This window comes from Protopterus annectens, chromosome 4.part0, assembly GCF_019279795.1.
Source record: "Protopterus annectens isolate FY-2018-M chromosome 4.part0, PAN1.0, whole genome shotgun sequence".
NCBI lineage: Eukaryota > Metazoa > Chordata > Ceratodontiformes > Protopteridae > Protopterus > Protopterus annectens.
The window spans coordinates 983,422,398-983,428,397 of record NC_056733.1 but is presented as its reverse complement, the minus strand read 5'-3'; positions in this window follow the sequence as shown (position 1 = coordinate 983,428,397).

The following is a 6,000-nucleotide window of genomic DNA, read 5'->3' as shown; positions in this document are numbered from 1 at the left end:
AGGGTATCCTTGATGAATATGGATACGCCCCCGCCTTTTGTATTTCGGTCTGGGTTTTGTGGCCGAAATGTATGGTATGAGTTGAAGCCTGGTAGTGCTGGGGTGCTCTCTGGAGCATTAAACCAGGTTTCTGTTACTGCACATATATCAATTTACTCCATACTGAGGAGTGCCTCGAGTGCATGCATTTTGAGGTTTAGACTTCTGGCATTGAGTAGCATTACCCTCAGTTTTTTGTTACTTGTGCTATTTATGGTGGTGGGTTTGTCTTTTGAGCCTTGCCTAAAAAAGGCACTATGGGGGTGGCAAGAGCCTTGGCCAGTATTTGAAAGCCTAAGGGTGACAGGTGCAAGCCGTCTCTAGCGAAGTAGCGTGGCTTGTCAAGCATGTCATCCCAGGCTGACAGACACTGGATCCCCTTTGAATGACACCAGAAGCTTAGCCAATTGTTGAAATTGATAATTTTTTTCTTAATACCATAGTATCATTCTTGGTGAGGGCAGAGTGCTACTCAGTGTCAGGGTCATACCGGCCTGGGCTACTTGATCAGAGAGCTCTTCCATGTCTCTTTTCATGTAGTCCAGGGAAGTATGGCTCAGGTCATTCACACCAACATGGACAATAACAGAGTCATATTTGTACTTGTTCTGGAGTGACCTAAGTGCTTGTGTTATGTGGCAGATCCTGGCACCCAACAGGCAGCTAACAGTAACCTTCTCCTTGTTCAGCCTAGTGAGTGGGATGTCAGTGTGCGTGACTATAGAGTCACCTATTACTAGTGTGTTGGGTATGTTATTTTACCTTAAGGGCTGTGATTGGGTGGCACACTGGTTTTGTGAATTATGTGTTTCATGGTTTGTGTTGAGGGGCTGGAGGTTGCTTGGATGTCTGCCTTGAAAGCCTCTGTTGCTCTTGCAGATTTTTATTTAGAGCCTCCGAGTATGTTTTTTTGTATTTATGTGTGTTTTTTTGCCGGTGCTGGTTTCATAGGTCTGTGTGAGACTGGTTGTGTGATGCAAGTAATTCCCTTCTCCTCTTGACTGTCTAGTCCAGTCTTGGGTTGAGAGAGCTTAGCCTCCAGTTTGTCTGTATAATTGCATCTCTCGCACGTATTAGTGTTTGGTGGTATGAAGAGAGGGTTGTCTGTGTGCATGAGGCAGTTGTAACAGTGCCTCAAAATGCCCAGATTCACCAGTTGGACTGGAGAGTACACCTGAATCTGCCCTTTGGACATGCCTGGATAGGTACAGTGAGCTGTTTTACTGACTGGCTGGTAAGGTCAAATAGAGAGCCTTGTCCTTCTCTACAGTATAGGGGGGTTTAGTGCTAAGGTTTATTAGTGCTTACTATGAGTTTTAAGCAAGTGCCGGGCTGAGAAGTGAATGGTTTGAGTGCTTAAGTTGAAAGCTTGTCTAGTTTCAAGGGAAAAGTTGAAGAGTAGACTGTGGAGCCGGGAATAGTTATACCCTAGCTAACTGGCGCTGCCTGTTGTGCAAAACAGCGCTAATGCAGCTTTTATAGCAGGGAAATGAAAGAGATAGAAATCAGCCCAAAATGGCCAATAAACTACTAATTTCTGGGCTGAAACCACTCCTCCAGGGACAGATAGGCTGTTCAAAGCTCCCTCTCTCACAGTGAGCAGAGAAACTTCCTTCTATCCAAGTAAGGTATGGGCAAACACAGAGATTTGTAACACAGCCCTGAATTCAGCACTTAACCTGAAAACTGGACTATACTAGCTTAGAAAGGTTGGAAAACAAGTTTTTTTTTTTTTTTGCTTTTTTGTTTTTTTCAGAAAATAAAACAGATACAATCAAAAAATTGGAGCATCCATACAGCTATGGAGCAGAGAAAGGGTTATGTACTGGTGGCCATGAAACCATTCCATGCCTAGTCAACGCTTTATGTTGAGGACTGTTAGTTTAGTTTTATAAATGCCTAGAAAGCCATCACAAAGGTGTCCAAACTGATCATGCCAAAACAGAATAGCACAGAGAAGAGGCTAAGGATGCCCTCCTGTCTCAGTGCCTTTGAGGAAAGTGCCATTCACAACCTGTTGTCTCTGGCTATATAATCCACTTTGATTTCATACAGTCTGCTAAGTATATATCACCCAAAGATCAGACTGCTACAAAACAGTACCTGTGACCTTGGCCAAGCATATTATGTTGTGAAGGACGTAGTTACAACTTTTTCATGATAACATATGCCCTGCCTAACAACACTTGCCAGATGTGTAGAGTGCTGGTGTGTTGTTATATATGCACTGCCTAATAACACTTGTCAGACGTGTAGAGTGCTGGTGTGTTGTTATATATATATACCCTGCCTAATAACACTTGTCAGTTGTGTAGAGTGCGCATATGCCCTGCCTAATAATACTTGTCAGACATGTAGAGTGCCACTGTGTTGTTATATATGCCCTGCCTGATAACACTTGTCAGACTTGTAGAGTGCTAAAGTGTTGTTATGAGGCTGCACTCAGTACGCTAGGCATTTCACTCCAGGAGAAATATATGTGCATCTATATTGTACTGAACCAGTGGCCATGAAAATCACATGCCTCGCCTGTGAATGCATACCCAGAAAATGTCATGCATTTTACCAAATCTCCTGCATTTAATTTTTTTTCCTAGCCAATTTCTCCTAGTTGTATAAATACCACCTCGGGTCTCCCCTGAAGAGAGGCTGCTAGCCTAGTGGAACTAACTCGTCAGCAAAGGATAAATACATAAACCGTTTGCACTTTCTGAAGTTCTGTCTGACCATACAATGCTGCTGCCCTGCATCTAATTCAATGCATTTAGACTTGCTGTCGATGGCATAAATATCATCTTGTTTTTTTTTTTTATAATGTTGTAAAGGCTGCATGGCCAAGCAATGAAAAGTTTACTGGTCGAATAAATTTGGGGGTAATAGTGATGATTACAGAACCACAGCAGAATATTTTGAAGACTTGATTTAAAGTCATAATTTTATTTTGTTTTATGAGTAATGCATAGGAACAGATGATTGCATGTCTGTGCATGTGTGTAGAATGAAACATTCATCAGACCCCATTGCAATGAATGAAGTTCTATCACAGACTTAAACCTGTGAAAAACATAAAAAAGTAAAAAAAAAAATACCTCTGTACCTCTAAATGTATTAAGTCTGAGATTGCACAGCAATGGGGGTAAGGACAAACTTCTTTCACAAATTGTTTGGCAATTTTCCTGTTAGTAATAGATACACAAGCTTGATCCAACATCAAACAAAACAATGTTTTTGCAGGGGCAAGCTCTGTGCACCACCCACAGCAACAACTAATATAAATATACTAACTTTAAGACTGCACAACAGTGGGGTAAGGAGAAACTCTCTTACCTTACTTTTGACAAAAGTACATTTCGTGAAAAACACCATTAGATCAAATAGGTCAGTGAAATGCATGCACGCATACATACTCACATGCACACTCACACGCTTGTGCGCACGCACACACACACACACACACACACACACACACACACACACACACACACACACACACACACACACACACACACATATAAAATGCATTATTGCGTTTTATTGCATTGTATTAATTTATAAAATCACAAAGGAGTTTATTAGTGGAATACATGTGTAAATGGTCTGGTCTGTGTCCAGAGTTTTACTTCTGAACGATTAAAGTTTAGCAAAGTTACTTGCACATCTGAAGTGTTCTCAGTTTTATAAATAGAAATTAAGTGGTGAAACTGATTTAGCAAGTAAATTACAAGGTGAATAATGTTGAAAAAAGCTACCTACTTATCATCTGCGCCCATTTCATATTATTGCAGAACTACATTCAAAATGCATAAGGAACCTTAAGTAAGAAAAAAAATGAACATTTACATACTGATTTCATGAGCAAGGTAAAGGGTATTTGCCAGTAACAGTATAGGACTCAGCATTTTTATTGTCTGGGAAATTCTGGTCCCCTCTGATATGAAAATTCAATTATTTTAGAACCTAGTTCTCTCATTACATCTTGACAGTCGGTATGAACGGAGTGCCAGCCGCAGCAAACTGAAAGGCCCTGGGTGCCTGATAGCACAACGCTGAATTTTGAAAAGTGGCATTTTTGCAGGACAAGATTACTTGAAGATTTTGAATTAAAGATGAAAATTAATCATATACATTATGTTACTCAACATGGGTGCTTTGGGATCTCCCATGCACATATTTATACTTTAATTTTCTGCAAAACCTACTTATTGTCTGCTTAAAAATTCTCACTGCCAACATTTCAGCATACTATAATGCCTGGAATGAAGCGTTATACATATGCAAATTGTGCAAGTCTCTGCTGTTTAGCACACATATTATCACTCTGGCCTGGCTCCATCAGTACAATTTCCTCTATATTTTGCCAATCTGACTATGAATATTGGCATTATTTTATTAACTACAGATCACTATAACTGAATTTTATAACAATATGTACCATCATGGTCTAGTGAAAGCTTAAGTTTTTATTCTGTCTTAACATGACCTTTGTAGGAGACATCAGCATTATGCAAATGCTAAAAAAAAATCACATCTTGTTTTGTGTTTGTATAACTGTAACACATCGCTAGCAAAAGAACTGGATAAAGAGGCTGCCCTTTTCTATGACAAAGAGAACATAATCTAATTCTGTGCCCTCCAAGGGAGCAAATGAGACCATGAGAGAGAAGAAAACCAGCTGCCTAAAGCTAACAGGGCATATGGTATTTCAAACTCACTTTGTTCCCTCTGGAGATAGATTAATGGTGTCTGTTGTCTTTACTTCTAATGCTTTATCTTCTTTTTATATTATGGCTTCCATCAGATTTCAATACTAGTAATTAATAACGGGATGCTATTTGATAAATTATGTGTACTTTTTAGTGGCATCATACTAGTATGGCATTTGTTATATTTAAAATGTCAGATCGTGTGGTAACAGAAAGCACTTAATTTCTTCCTTCTCTTTATGCATATGTATTGCAGCATTTCTGCCAGTATTTCATGAGATTTGTACCATTAACTGGTCTTAAGAGTACTCTTTTTGAGGCTAAATATTTTAACATTTATATTTTAGCATTTGTAGTTTTCAGTGGGTGTAATTTGACACAATTATCTCAAGAGACATATGTCCAGAGTGATACAAATTTGGATACCATATCACATTTTTATTACAATGCCACCAGCTATTTGAAGAAAGTTACAGAACACTAGAAGAACGGATGATTTGCAGATGGTATTCTGTGACTGTACTGGTGACAGTGACCGCTGACCTGGTACATTTTAAGGTAGGTAGATAGATAGGTGGCTGTTTATTGATACACTTAACAGTTATGATGATATCCGCACAAAACAAGATATAAATCAGTGTTATTAAAATGATTCAGTAACACTTTATTGCCATGCTAATTATCAGAAACAAAGTTTAAGCCATTATGACAAAAGGTCAAGTCCGAAAAACACCACCACTAGAAGCTTATGTGAAATACTGGGAACATCTGTGTATATACAGGAAGCAGCTTTTTACTGCAGGAGTTTTGTAATGAATTATTTACAATACCCCACTGTGTGATGTAATCATGCATGCATCCAAATAGTTCCAAGATTGTACAATTTTTTTCCAGGCAGATCCAGAGGCCAACAGTTGTAATAGTGTGGTTCAGATACCTGGCAACTCCCTCAAGCTCAGTAACACACAGATTGCATACTGTTACAGAACAGTTCTTAAACTGTGAAAAAATAATGAAGAACATCCAAGGCAAACTAAAACAGGAGCACAGTTCTAGAACACAGAATAGTAGTAGCTTTAACATTTGTTGTATTGGTGTGTTCTGAACTGTTTCCGTTGAACACAAAACAGTTGTTATTGAATTGATCAGATGATTTTGCTCTGTCTTGCCTTCAGTGAGACGTAAGTACTTTGCTCTACCATTTCATGCATGCAGGAGAAGGAAAATATGCGTGTATATAGTGCAGTTTGGCAAAGTG